The sequence below is a fragment of the Emydura macquarii genome, unplaced genomic scaffold, assembly GCF_026122565.2.
Source record: "Emydura macquarii macquarii isolate MOO-44397 ecotype Brisbane River unplaced genomic scaffold, CSIRO-AGI_Emac_v2 contig_2199, whole genome shotgun sequence".
Taxonomy (NCBI): domain Eukaryota; kingdom Metazoa; phylum Chordata; order Testudines; family Chelidae; genus Emydura; species Emydura macquarii.
The window spans coordinates 3,043,251-3,056,138 of NW_027132336.1; the positions used below are offsets into that span (position 1 = coordinate 3,043,251).

A 12,888-nucleotide genomic window follows, 5' to 3' on the forward strand; every position below is an offset into this window, starting at 1 on the left:
CAAGGAGTGATATGGAAAGACTACAAAAGGTATGGTTAGGTTCATGGCTTAAGAAGAATACAGGTAGTGTGGAAGGCAGGAGAAGAAGGGAAAAAAACTAGGCTGAGATACAGGTGGGATGGTATTGGCATAAGAAATCAGTTCTCAACCCTTCCCATACCAGGACACCCACCTGAAGGCCACTTTCCACTTTGCCTGGACCGCTCCCCTCATTTAGTAATACAGAATAGGCAGGATGGCTGAGAGTATGTGACTCCTCTTCACAATCCCAAGGTCGAGTACTGCTGGGGCAGAGCCCTGATGGCGAGTTATTAATGTCTCTACTTTTATTAGTCAGAAATGTTAACAAAACTCACAGTGGGAGGTAGGAAGTATGATTGTTACCCAGGGTACAATCTGGAGTGATGAATAGCTGTGTCCCCTCAGTTCTCCAGCTTTTACACTGCTTTGCTGTCAGAGATTCCACTCTTGATTTGCTCACACACAGTCTCCTGTATGTATGTTACTCCCAGTTATATATTATTGCTATAGCCAGCCACTCATGCATTACACTGCAAAGCAACACCAGCAAATTCCTAGTCCCAGACTTTCCCCTAGAAATGTACGTCTTGTACTGCCCAGCTCTCTTCTGGACAACAGAAGCTCATATAAAGTCAGTCATTGTATTGATAAAAAAATGATATGCACAAATCCTGTTATACCAAATGGAGTTTCCCAAACACTTCAATCCAAACACACTGGTTAAGACAAAACAATAAAATAAGTTTATTAACTTCAGAAAGATAGATTTTAAGCAACTACAAGCAATGAGGCATAAAAATCAGAACTGGTTACAAGAGAATGAAAGTAAAACGCAACTAATATTTAATTTAGCAAGCTAAATGAATTCAAAGCAAATATCTCTCTCACCACATGTTACAGCAGTCTGACTGGCTGAATTTCTTTCAGTCTGGATACCTCCCCTAGCCCAAAGTTGTTTCCTTTGTTCTTTAGGTGTGGTGGATGCCGTGGGTAGAGAGAGTGGGAGGAATTATTTGGGGGTGCCCCTCTCTCTTCTGATAGTTCTTTCTCTTCCTCCAGAATCATCTCCAGCTGAGGTTCAGGAGACAGTAAGTCTGTCTGGATGGAAACCTCCAGCTGTTTCTTTGTCAAGATGTAGATTTTCACCCACATCCTCTTTCCTGCTAAAGGATGGCCACTTAACCAGGTGATGTTTCAGTTCATTTTGTTGACAGCTGGCTGAGGCATTGGCTAGCCTTTTGTCTCTGGGAAATTGGTTTGTGGTTATTCCCACCAAATCTGGAACACGTCTAATGATACCATACAAAGGAATCCTATGACTTTACACGCAGTGTTGCCACACATATTTTATCAGGACAATAATGATTAGCAAATTATGAGTTTTCATGTGATACTCATAAGGCGTACTTTGTACAAAATTTATCACAGTCCTGTAAAAGGGGCGAACATAGGGGTACAGACTGTCACAGTAGGTAACTCCATTTTACAGATCAGGTGCTAAGGCACAGAGGTTATTTGCTAAAAGCTGCAGCGGGAGTCAGCGGCATAGAAAGGACTAAAGCTCAGCAGTTCCTAATAGCCACATGCTCTAACCACTACACTGCACCATATTCAGGTCCACCGAAAGCAATTCCAGGTCCCTAGGCTGAACTGTCAGTGGCCCTCCCTAGAAAAGGATAGCTGAGGTTTGTGACCAGGAGAGGCAAATAAAGCTTCCCCTTTAGGAAGCTAGCTCCCCGTCCTGCCTCTTCCTCCCAAGGGGCCGCCTACACTCCCCCCACACTCCGCCCCCTCCCCCACTCGCCGCTGTATCCCTCCCAACCCTGCTTAGTCTCTCTCCTCTCTTCCATACCCCTCCTTCCCGCAGGTCGTCAGCGACAGCAGGGTGACTAAGCGGGGAGGAGGGACACAGCGAGCAGAGGTGGGAGAGGAGAGGAGAGGAGGGATGTACACTGCGAGCAACAGCAAGGAGGGCTGAGTGGGGGGGAGGGACACGGTGGCCTGGAGGCCTAGTGGGGAAGTGTAGGTGTGGAAGAAGGAGGGGGACTGAACGGGAAAGAGGGGGAGGGATGTAATGATGAACAGGGAAGGATGAACGGCTGGGATGGAACAGGCGAAGGGCCTGGGATGGAGCGGCAGTGGATTGTGGGTGGGGCCATGGGCCGAAGAGGTGGGATGGGGAGCTAACCTCTCAGAGGGAAAGCTTCACTCACCGCCCATGGCCCGGAAACTTTTAACATTGCCGGGCGATTGCCCCCCCAGTGGGCCTGACCACATTTACTCTACAATATAAGTTAGATCCCAATTTAAACCTCCTTCAAACAACAGTTGATAAAGCTAAGAACAGAATCTCCATGTCTCTCCAACATCTACTCATCAACTCCAAATCAGAACGGATGTAAGCAGGGTGGGTTATTTAAAATCAACAATTTTAATTATGATTCAAATCAGTATGCAGGAAACCTTGATTTTAACCATCAGTTTTAATCATGCATTGTATTTGTTCTTTTTAGTTATTTTCCTAAAAAGAGGTTATCCTCATTGGTTGGTAACTATTAAAATATGTTGATTTGCAACAAAATATAGTCTTTACATTAAATTTGATACTTCTTTTTGCTGACTAGGAGGATACACTATAGCTGTCCATATTACGCAATTGTACAATAATTATATTTGTATTATGTTATATTTTTATTATGTTAGCAAATGGTGCATGATTCATTCCATATTTATTAGGTGATTATTGATTTTTATATGTGATTTGCATCAAGTGCTATTCAGATTAAATGAATTTCCATTAGAAACGCACAGAAACAGCATTTTAAATTAGTTTATTAAATAAAACTACCTTAAATATGCTGCATACATGAGAGAATTTTAAATGAAAAATACGTTTTGATAAACTTAACTGATTTATTTAAGAAAGGAAGTATTACCTGAAGTTATTGCAGTGAACTGATTTTTTTCTAGTCACTGTGTCTTTCAAGATTTTAGAAATAGTAGTTCTCCTCCTCCCACAACTAGATTTTATTCATTGGTTGGAAGAGGAAAACAAGCTTTCCTGCTTTTTCAAATCCCAGTTGGTTTCTTAACTTTGAATGAGCTAGTCACTGAAATTAACTAGTTGAATAAACTGAAATGAAGAAAATATTCACTGTGCACCTGCAGAGGAGGCTACAGCTGACAAAAGCTGGTTTCACACTTCAACACATTCTGATTCCAGGTGTTCAAATAGCGACTTCCACCAGTACAGTAGTGCAACTTTCTTTAAAATGGGGCAGCAAACGTGCTGCTTATTTTTTTTTTTGTATTTAATTTAAATGATTTTAACAGATGATAAGCTTAGGCCTTAACATAAGTTGTCAATTTCAAATTTAATTTTAAATACATTTATTTTTTTAATTAAAGTATTTTATTTAATTTAAAAAGTAAAATCCAATTTAAATTAAAAAAATCCAATTTTTGTTTTTTAAAAAAATCGTTTTTCATAGACGTTGAATGCAAGTGATTATTTCCTCTTTCCTCCCAAGCTCTCTCTATCACCATTGATATACCACCTTTAACCGAGGATCAACACTTCTGCGTCACACTCTCCCTCCCTTTCTCTGCAGCTCACAGGATGCTACCAAATCCTACTCATTTAATTCTCTTTAAAAAAAAAAAAGTAAAGTCCCTTCCTTTCCACTCTTAGACTAACACTTGTCCCATCTCAATTTACTCCTGCCTTTGCTACTACAACATGCTGGTCTCTGGTGTCCACATTCCCAACTCAATCCACTCTCATTTATCCAGAACATACTCCTCCAGCAACTACTTGGTTCATATTTTTCTCTCTTTGAATTCCCCACTGGCCTCCTTCCACGCTTAAGGCAGGCATAGACACACAATGCTAAAATGATTTCTCATTTCAAATTCCAAGATCCCCTTTGGATTTTTCTCTGTAATTTTCAATTCTGTGGAGATACTCAGAGGAGAAAACACAGTCAGAACAGAAACTGTTTCCTGCAGAGAGGTTGGGGTTAGAGTGAGGAACTAGACACCAATGCTTACACAGTTCCTGATTCTGGAGGAGGAGATGCAGTTTGAACGTGTGTCACTTCCCAGCACAGGAATTAATCAGAATCACTGTGCCTTTCAGAACCATAAATGGGAAGGTTGATAAAAGTTAAACCTTCCTAAAAGAGATTAACAAGAGAAGATTCAAACTTGACAACTTTAGGAATGTAACAGTACTCCAGGGAAACAGATGAGGAGTACTGTCACCTACATCCTTCAGCGCAAAGAATGAAATTCACCCCTCACAAAGAAGGCTAGCATGAGGCCTGTATACCACTAAGACTCAGTCTGTCAATGTTGGACTGAAGGGGCTCACAGGTTTCATGCTGGCTCCACACAGGGGAGAATTTCACCCAGAAGGAACTACAATTTACCCCTTTAGTACTGCAAGATTTCAATCAGGGAATTAGACTGCAGGCAGCCTATCAGAAACCAAGTGACATTTGAATTTTATGCCAGCAGGAACATGAAATTTGGTTTGGAGTCGGAGGGGGTTATAGGGGATTGAAATATCCAATAAGATTCTTCACTCTTCTCAGTTCCTCATTCTCAACCTTCTCCCAGTCAAAACCAGTTCTTCCTCTACCTCAGGTACATGAAAACAAGAGCAATGAAATATACATCCCCAACACTGTGCTGCCCTTGCCGGTGTTAGTTCCCTAGTCCAGCTGCAGCACTGTGCTGAGCAGGCTTTCTGCAGTGCCGCAAGCATAGTTTCCTCTTACTGACCAATTTACAGGAAGCATGAAGTGTGGCCAAGAACAGACCGTGTGCAGCCCTGTAACAGGTCATGCAGGCGAATGAACAAAGCAGCACGAAATGAAAAGACCGCTCTTTAAAAAAAAAAAGTGCTAATTTCTCCAGGCCTCAAGAAAAAGTCAGCTGCTTGAATGAATATTATCTTTAATAACCACATTACATGTCTGTATGACATTACACTGTAGACTTGTAGAGAGGAGATATATAACAACACCAGGGACTAAACTCCCTCTTGCTCTAAGTCTGCTGACTTTGGTGAGCTTACATCAGGACTGGATCTGTCCCAGTAATTTACAGTACGACACCAGTGAAATCTAAAAGTGACCTGACACTTGTACATTCTCAGAATTCCAAGCCTTAAAATGAAGTGTGGCCATTTCAGTCACAGTAAATAGTGGAAAGCAGATCATAAACATATTAACAGCTGTCTCACCTGACAACGCACTCTACAAGTGCAGTTCCTATTACATCCAATGCGATTTACCCATGTGAAATCCAGTTGTGCAATTTATTTGTTCAAATTTACTTCTATTAGCCCCATCAGTTTCCTAGTTGCTTTGCAGAGTGAAAACTCATATCAATAATTAAAAACAGAAAATAAGGTCTCCTGCAAAACCTTTCCCAACCCAAATGAGCTCCAATCCCCTCACCCAAAACAAAGCCCCAATCCATCCCAACTCACCTCAGTCAGAAAAAGATTGAGGAAACCAATCAGTCTTGCAGAGGATGCAGCAAGAGCAACTTTGAAGACATTCTACTTGAATTAAAAATAGAAAAAAAAGTTAGGTCTGTGTCTCAGCTTAGAGTTTCTAATCCCTCACTATCTACTCCTGAGCTATGAACAAACTTCAGCATAGTGTGCGCTCAGAACCTCTAAGGAGCAAGCCCGCACTAGCTATAGTCACTGTAGACATAACCATGCCACAGACTAAGATCCATGTCAAATGGAAAAGGAAGAAAACTAATTTTAATTGAGCTTGATTCACAGATCAACCCTGGCCCAATTTACATCAAAGCTTTTCACAAATAAATTAATCCTCACAGTCAGATAAACAGAAATATCACAGCAATGTAACGCCGCAGACCACCACTGCACTCTAACAGGTTGTCTTGCATCAGCTGGATCTGGGAAAGCGTTTAAGAGCTTGTCCACATGGGAAGGCTATCCTGTCATAACCTAAGGTATGAATTTAAACTGATACACCAGTAGAACTCATTCACTTATAAGACTGGCTTTTTTTTTTTTTTTTTTGGGGGGGGGGGGGGGGGGTTATCGTATATCACGTTAGAATGTGTGAGAAGCCGCCATGTATTTGTAACGCTCACAATAATAGTGCAGAGTTGAGCTGGCTCCATGTCTCTGCAGCAGTGGCAAGTGCGGGGAGTAAAAAAACAGCACAAAAATACTTTTCCTGTTTGTTTGGGGAAGAGGGGGGTGAAGAAGGGAGGGAGAAGCAGCGTTGCATCATGGGACGATGACACTCGTCCCAACAGCCACCGTGGCTAGTTGCACTGTGGGATAGCTACCCACATTGCACTGCTTTGCAATTCGAATTAAGAGCGCTCAGTGTAAACGCAGGAGACCCTGCACAAACAGCGTAGTGTATACACGCTGCTGCGACTTCTAAAAATCGGCTGCTGAAAGTCGACTTCACTCGGCAGTGTAGACATGGCCTAAGTAATCGACGGCAGAATAAGAAACAAGAATCACTATGTTGAATTATATACAGCTAGGAATATTCCTCTACCTAAGAGAGGCTTAATTTTATTGCAAAATCTTTAATTCACTGGCAACCAGTTCTTTAACTTGAGACCCTTAATTCTAAGGCAAGGAAGTTCTTCCTCCAAACATTTTAGAGCATAATTTCTTTAGAATCTTGAGGCCCCGTTAGCTAATCAAGATTTCCATCTGCTCCCATTCACTAATGTCTGATCCTAGTTCAAGCTTTTGCCCCCTGTAATTACTTGTCTGTTATAATGTACCTTCTGGTAAACACAGTTGTTAATTAAAGGGCGCTACAGTAGTGGCTAAGTGAAATCATTACAAAGTGCTTTTAGGGTAACAAATACATTTAGCAAATAAAGGCATATTTAAACCCATGTAGGTGAATGGAGTTGCAGCTGCAGCCACCAACACCCTATTTCTCCATAGTCCACAGACAGTAAACTGCAGATAGCTGCAATGGGAGTTTCCTCAAACACAGGCATAGAGCTGCATGGGAGTTCCCCCAAATACAGAGCTTTTGTGGCTAGAGCTCTCAACTCTTGCTGTCAGATGCTATAACTGAAGCAATTTAACCAGTAGGCTAGCCTGCAATGAACTCTTTACAATTATAGGTTGTGTGTAATGCAGATGATCTCATCTACGAACTGATCTTAGACCGTACAATTAATACAGCCTAGATCTGAATGTGTAGAGATGAAAGCCTAGTATTTAAGCCAACAGGCTGTTAAGATGTCAGCTTTAATAAGCAGAACAGCTTGAGAGCGCTGAAGAGATAAACTTGCAAATAAAGAGGCTTTAAAGATCCCTTATTACACAAGAGTTCCAAAGTTTAAAAGCAATAGATATGAGGGTGAGTGGGTAGGAACAGCAGTTATACTGGTTTTTGGTTTGAGTCTGATATTTCAGCTAATACTTCTATTTATATAGATGCAAAAATTCTACCTTGCCTTGTTGCTTACTGATAACTGAGTAGCAAGCAGTTGAAATCCCCTTCCCAATGAGACTCTAGTCTGTCCAGTCTATCAATAAAACAGAGAATTTACCTGGCTTTTATTGCCTACTACTTTATACATAAACAAAAACCTACCACATCCCCAAAGTATACCTACATTAATATAATATTAAATTTACACAAAGATTCAAGAAATGCAATAGTGAAAGCTCCAAAATCAACATTAGCTCAGCTGCTCTCCACATCCCACATATTTTAGGACATATATTGCTTGCCATAAAAGCTATTTTAACTAGAAATAAAAGGAACCACAGTTAATACAAGTGTGCAGTGAGGTAGAATTGCTGTTGGAACCTATTTTTTGTATTTCCTAATGGAAATTTTTTTTGTATGTTTAAGGAAAGCTTGGGATTTGCAGATTATCAGAGTGCAGCAAAAATTGTGAAGACACCTAAAAACCATGGGATCCATGCTTACTTTTATGTTTACTATTTTCTGCTGTTCCTGATGCTAAGGCATTTTAGAAGCAGGAAGCTAGTGCACAAGCCTCATTGAATATCTACCTAATACAAACTTCAAGCAAAACCTGCATAGCAGTGCCCTAGGCCTGTTAAGGAGAATGTGCAGGACATGGGAACAGGGTTTCATTAGTTTCCACTAAAATCTGAAGGAAATCTCTGATGTTGTAGTTTTGTCTATTGTTTGTTCAAAAATATAAAAAATAATTAAGTGGAGACAATACTGAATAAAAATCATTTAAAAGAAGATCCCTAGAGCATGACATTTAAAGAAAAAAAAATAAAATCCATCAATAGACATCATATTTTCTAATATCTACCAGCAAACAGATGCAATGAAAAAGTTTATAAATACTGTTACTGTTCCAAATAATAGCTACTTAACTACATGGTAAATAAACCTAGTGAGCACTCGCCATCTCCTCTCCCAGGAAGCACATGATCATGTCACAGATACACAGAAGTTGGAGGTTAGACCCTCTCCTGGTGAATAGCTGTACTACTTTGTCTAGTTTTACCTCTGCAGGCAGAAGGCGGCACCCAGCACCAAGGAGGAAGCTCAGCTTCTGTCAGACCCTGAGAGAAAAAATGAAACAAATGTTTTCTATTTTTTCAGATTCTGCTTACAAAAACTATTGTGTGATATAATTTAAAGACAAACAATATCAACAAGGGTAATATTTCACTGTAAATTGACTGCTGCACAGCATGGTAGATGGTCCTGCTCAGTGCAGCAAAGTTACTGTAAAGAAATTACACTTCGTATTTGGAAGCTGTAACTAGAAACTGGTGATCTAAAAACAAACCATTATCCACTGAAGTGTGTTGTTTTTTATATTACATGACTGCCTAGAAGCCCCAGTTGGGCTAGGCAATGTGCAGACACATTAGGGAAGGGGCTACCAGGTACAAAGAATTTCTAATCTGAACTGGCAGGATGCTGGGTGGGAGAGGATACTGATGCATGGAGAGGTGAAGTGCTTTGCCCAGGCTCACAGAGGAGGTCAGTGGCAGAGCCAGAAATCGAACCCAGATCTCCGGACATCCAGCTCAAGCCACTGGACCACACTGCCTCTCAAACCACCCAAAAAGATTTCACAAAATGGGCTAATCCTAATCTGGGAAGGATCTTGGCACTGTAGTAACCTGGTTATAAATAATATTCCACAATACTTACACTATCAGCTTTTGGGAGGCAGAAACTGTCTTTTTGTTGTGTGTTAGTACAGTGCTTAAGCAAAATTGGGTCCCAGCCCTTGACCAAGGCTTCTAGGCAGTCCCTCAAAGCAAATAATATTATATTACTTCTCAGGGGAGGTGGGGTGGACACAAAAATATCTAGAAAATTCAGAGTCAGCAGTAGAGTTAAAGACACAGCACTACTACATTCCACAGGGATACGGCACCTCTCAGCGTTTAAGAGGAGAGACAGAAGAGTCACCAGCAGCCTGTGCTTAAGAATTTCTACAACAGCCGAGCATGACGCCTCTGCCACCTCATGTGTTTCGTTGCCTAAATTTGGGATACTGAGTTTTTATTTGCCTTCTGATAAAATCCTTAGATGAAGGGGATTCCACTGTTTGGACAGCAGGAAGTGGGATTCTTGTGGCGGAGGAAGCTACTTTTTCTCTTCACATTTAAGATAACTCTGCATATAGTTATAATCTGGTGAAACTAGTTTGCCCTACTGTACAATTTATAAAAATGCATATAACATTGCTTGAATACTAAGGGCCAGTCAGGTGAGATCTTTCAATGACACTGCAACTTTTTTTAGTGTTAGGAAGTCCTAGATGGGAAGTGTTTTGGGTTTGTTGTTGTTGTTAAAATCCACTTATGAACAGTATTGAGCTTCATGTACTAGTATTAGCATGACACTAACCTATTCATTTGAAGCTAAAGATGTATTTTAAAAGGATGCAGAGTTAGTAATGCAGGCCCCTCTCCACATAGAATAGACATTCCATGTACAATACTACAGCACACATTTGATTACATTTAACAGAAACATATATTTGCATTAATTTAAAGCTTTAAGAAATCTGGCCACAGTATTACAGATTGAATTTGTACATAATTATTATTGTCATAATACCCAGAGCATGGTAAAAAAATAAATAAATAGGAGTCGCACACTACTGGAGTTATGATTTTAAAATACTCAGATATTGCTAGTCTTGCATAGATACTTGTTTTTGGTAGTCATGACGGGACAACACAATGGACCAGATTTGGTCTGGATGTGAGCAGCTGCCAGTGTATTCGAACCTTAAAGACAAGAATGATTTCTATTCACATGCAAGCATATCTTCTACAAAAACAAAAGAAAAAATAGAAAACTAATACTAATGTAACTCCATGGAATGATTGATTGATTCATCTCTTATCTATATATCCCTGAAGACTTATCTTCATATGGCGGGGGGGAGAGAGAGGAGGAGAGAGAATCTACTTACTTCAAGTCCAGATAATTAGTTTTGATTCCCCAATATAATGAAGATCAGCAAAAACTCATTCCTCTGAAAGGACATTTTTCTTTCCACTTTAGGAATGTTACACAGGAAAACAACCAAACTAATTCATTGCTCTTCCTTTTCATCACTCAATCACAGCTCCCTTTTGTCTCTGCTCAACAGCCATCTTGGCTCACCCCAACGAGCTGGTGGCATTGGCAGTTGGCATGCATACTGCAGGAGTTGCAAAGCAATGCCTTGTTATTTTTTCTTGCTTTTGTTAATCTTGCAAATAGTTCTTCATGGATCATGACAGCACTCTAAAATTATTTGCAGTGGATTCCGATTCAGTCCTTTAATTGATGCAAAGGTTCATTAGAACAGAAAGCAGTGTAAATTGTGACAGTCCTACATTTATTATGCACCAAGGATTAGATAAGAAAGAGGGAAGGGTGGGTGGAGAGAAAGATCTGTAAAGTTTACCATAAGTTTTTATGGACTTAATCGGGCCAGATTCTATCTTCACTTACAGCCTGTATCAGTGCCAATGAAGTCTGTGGGTTGCTTGGGAGCATGAAGGCAGAATTTATTTAGAAAAGTCACATCAATAAAACACAAGTAGTGTGTATTAGAATTCCCTTGGAAATAGTCATCTCAAAGGAGCGAAGCTAACAACTGCAACTGTTTTAGTTTATTTGCATGGGATAATGTAAGTCTGAAGTTCAAAGGGGCAGGGAAATTACTACAATAAAAAATAAGAAAAGTAATACAACCCTGAACTTAAAATGGTTACTGTCAAGTAGTTCTTGCCCTAATTTGGCCTACTTTAGAACTAAAATCTAACAGTGATTTTATAGACAGAACAGGAATTATAGATTGTCATTTTTTTAATTCAGGCCTGTTGCATATGTACAAATTGAGAGGTATCATCAGTACAAAGGAGAATCAGATTAAACAGGAAGATCTGGATGATCTTGAAGATTGGAGTGAGAGAAATGAGATGAATCTCAATAGTACAAAGTACAAGGTCATGCTCTGAGAGTCTAATAATAACCATTTCTGCTACAAGGTGGAGACTCATCAGTTGGAAGTGACAGAGGAGGAGAGAGACTTGGGTATGGCAGACGATCACAGCATGACAAACATGAGCTACTAACATAAGGCGGCTGTGAAAAAAATCAAATGGGGTCCTAAGATGTGTCGAGCAAGGCATTTTAAGTGCAGACAGATGTATTAATGCCATTGTACAAGGAACTGGTAAGTCCTCATTTGGAATACTGTGTTCAGTTCTGGTCACCCATGTTCAAGAAAGGTGAATTCAAATAGGAACAGGTGCAGAAAAGAGCTACTAGGCTGATCAAGGAATGACGTGGCTATCTTATTAGAGGAGACAGGAACTGATGCATTCACACTGTGAGTTGGGGCTGCCCACACAAGCGGTGCAGGTCCCTTACTTGTCAGAGCATACCTCTAAGGAGGCTACCTACATCTCAGTGCACAGGGTGTTGGAGGCAGGGTGGGTTCACACATCCACCAGTTAATGGCCCAATTTTTCTCCCTCAGAAGGGTTAGGGATGAAGCTTAGCAAGCAAACAGAGTAGCGGTGCCATTTGTCAGTGGCCTGGGGACAGCCATAAGAGTTCTTATACCAGGGGGCATGCAGCTGATTTACTGCAGCTGTGTGCTGGGAAAGGCTTTTCCACATCATGAAAGAGAGATTCTCTGAAAAACCAGGTTTCAAGGTAAGCGGTTTCCACTAAGGCTTCCAATAGATATGGAGAAAAAAAGGAAGTTATAGCTACTGGAGAGCAGACAGGCCAGATACATCTGTCCCTGGTTTAATTATGAGATGTATCAAAAGCATTCCCTCCACAACCCACAAATCAACTCCCGTCTACTTTCTGAGCTAGCTAGACTGTGCACGATATGAAGTGAGACTGGAGTTTTCAGTGCCGTTTTCAACAAATACCTACATTACACACACACCGTAAAGCGAACAACTAGCTGGGTATGCTAGCACTAATTGGTAACCTAGTAGGCAGTATGAATGGAGCAGCCCAAGAGAGCAAACTTCTCTCTGACTCTCCAGAGAACGGTTCCGGAGTACACAGTCCAGCAACTTTCACAAACATTATATTAAAATAAATAAAACAGCTACTCATACTAGCTGCTACGTCTCCTCTATTTTGCACTACCTGCTTCTGATGCAAATAATCTGCTTCTGTTTCTCAAAGGTCTAATACTTCCTTAACTTTTAGTTTGCTGCCCCATTTCAAACAGCTTCGTAGCACCGGTAACATCTGGAGGTAGTGTGGGAGAAGAGAAGAATTCTTTAAACTCCCATTATATCCCCAACACAAGTTCCAAATCAGACATTATCTAGGGATGGGGCAGCCTGTCAAA

General features: G+C 40.6%; 1 protein-coding gene across 6 annotated transcripts in view; it reads right to left on the minus strand.

Annotated features, from left to right (window-relative positions):
- Positions 1-12,888, minus strand: part of SH3BP2 (SH3 domain binding protein 2) — a 59,113-nt gene that overhangs the window by 24,619 nt on the left and 21,606 nt on the right. The window contains exons 2-4 of one of the 6 annotated variants that reach the window (XM_067558920.1): positions 8,551-8,608; positions 7,505-7,581; positions 5,519-5,590 (exon numbers count right to left, since the gene is read on the minus strand). The exons of 1 other annotated variant lie outside the window; for it this stretch is intronic. The gene's annotated coding sequence lies outside the window, so the exon portion shown is untranslated. Of the gene's footprint in view, positions 1-5,518; positions 6,003-7,504; positions 7,582-8,550; positions 8,609-12,888 lie in introns of those variants that run through there. 4 more of the 6 variants (XM_067558921.1, XM_067558919.1, XM_067558922.1 and 1 more) reach the window with 4 other exon arrangements.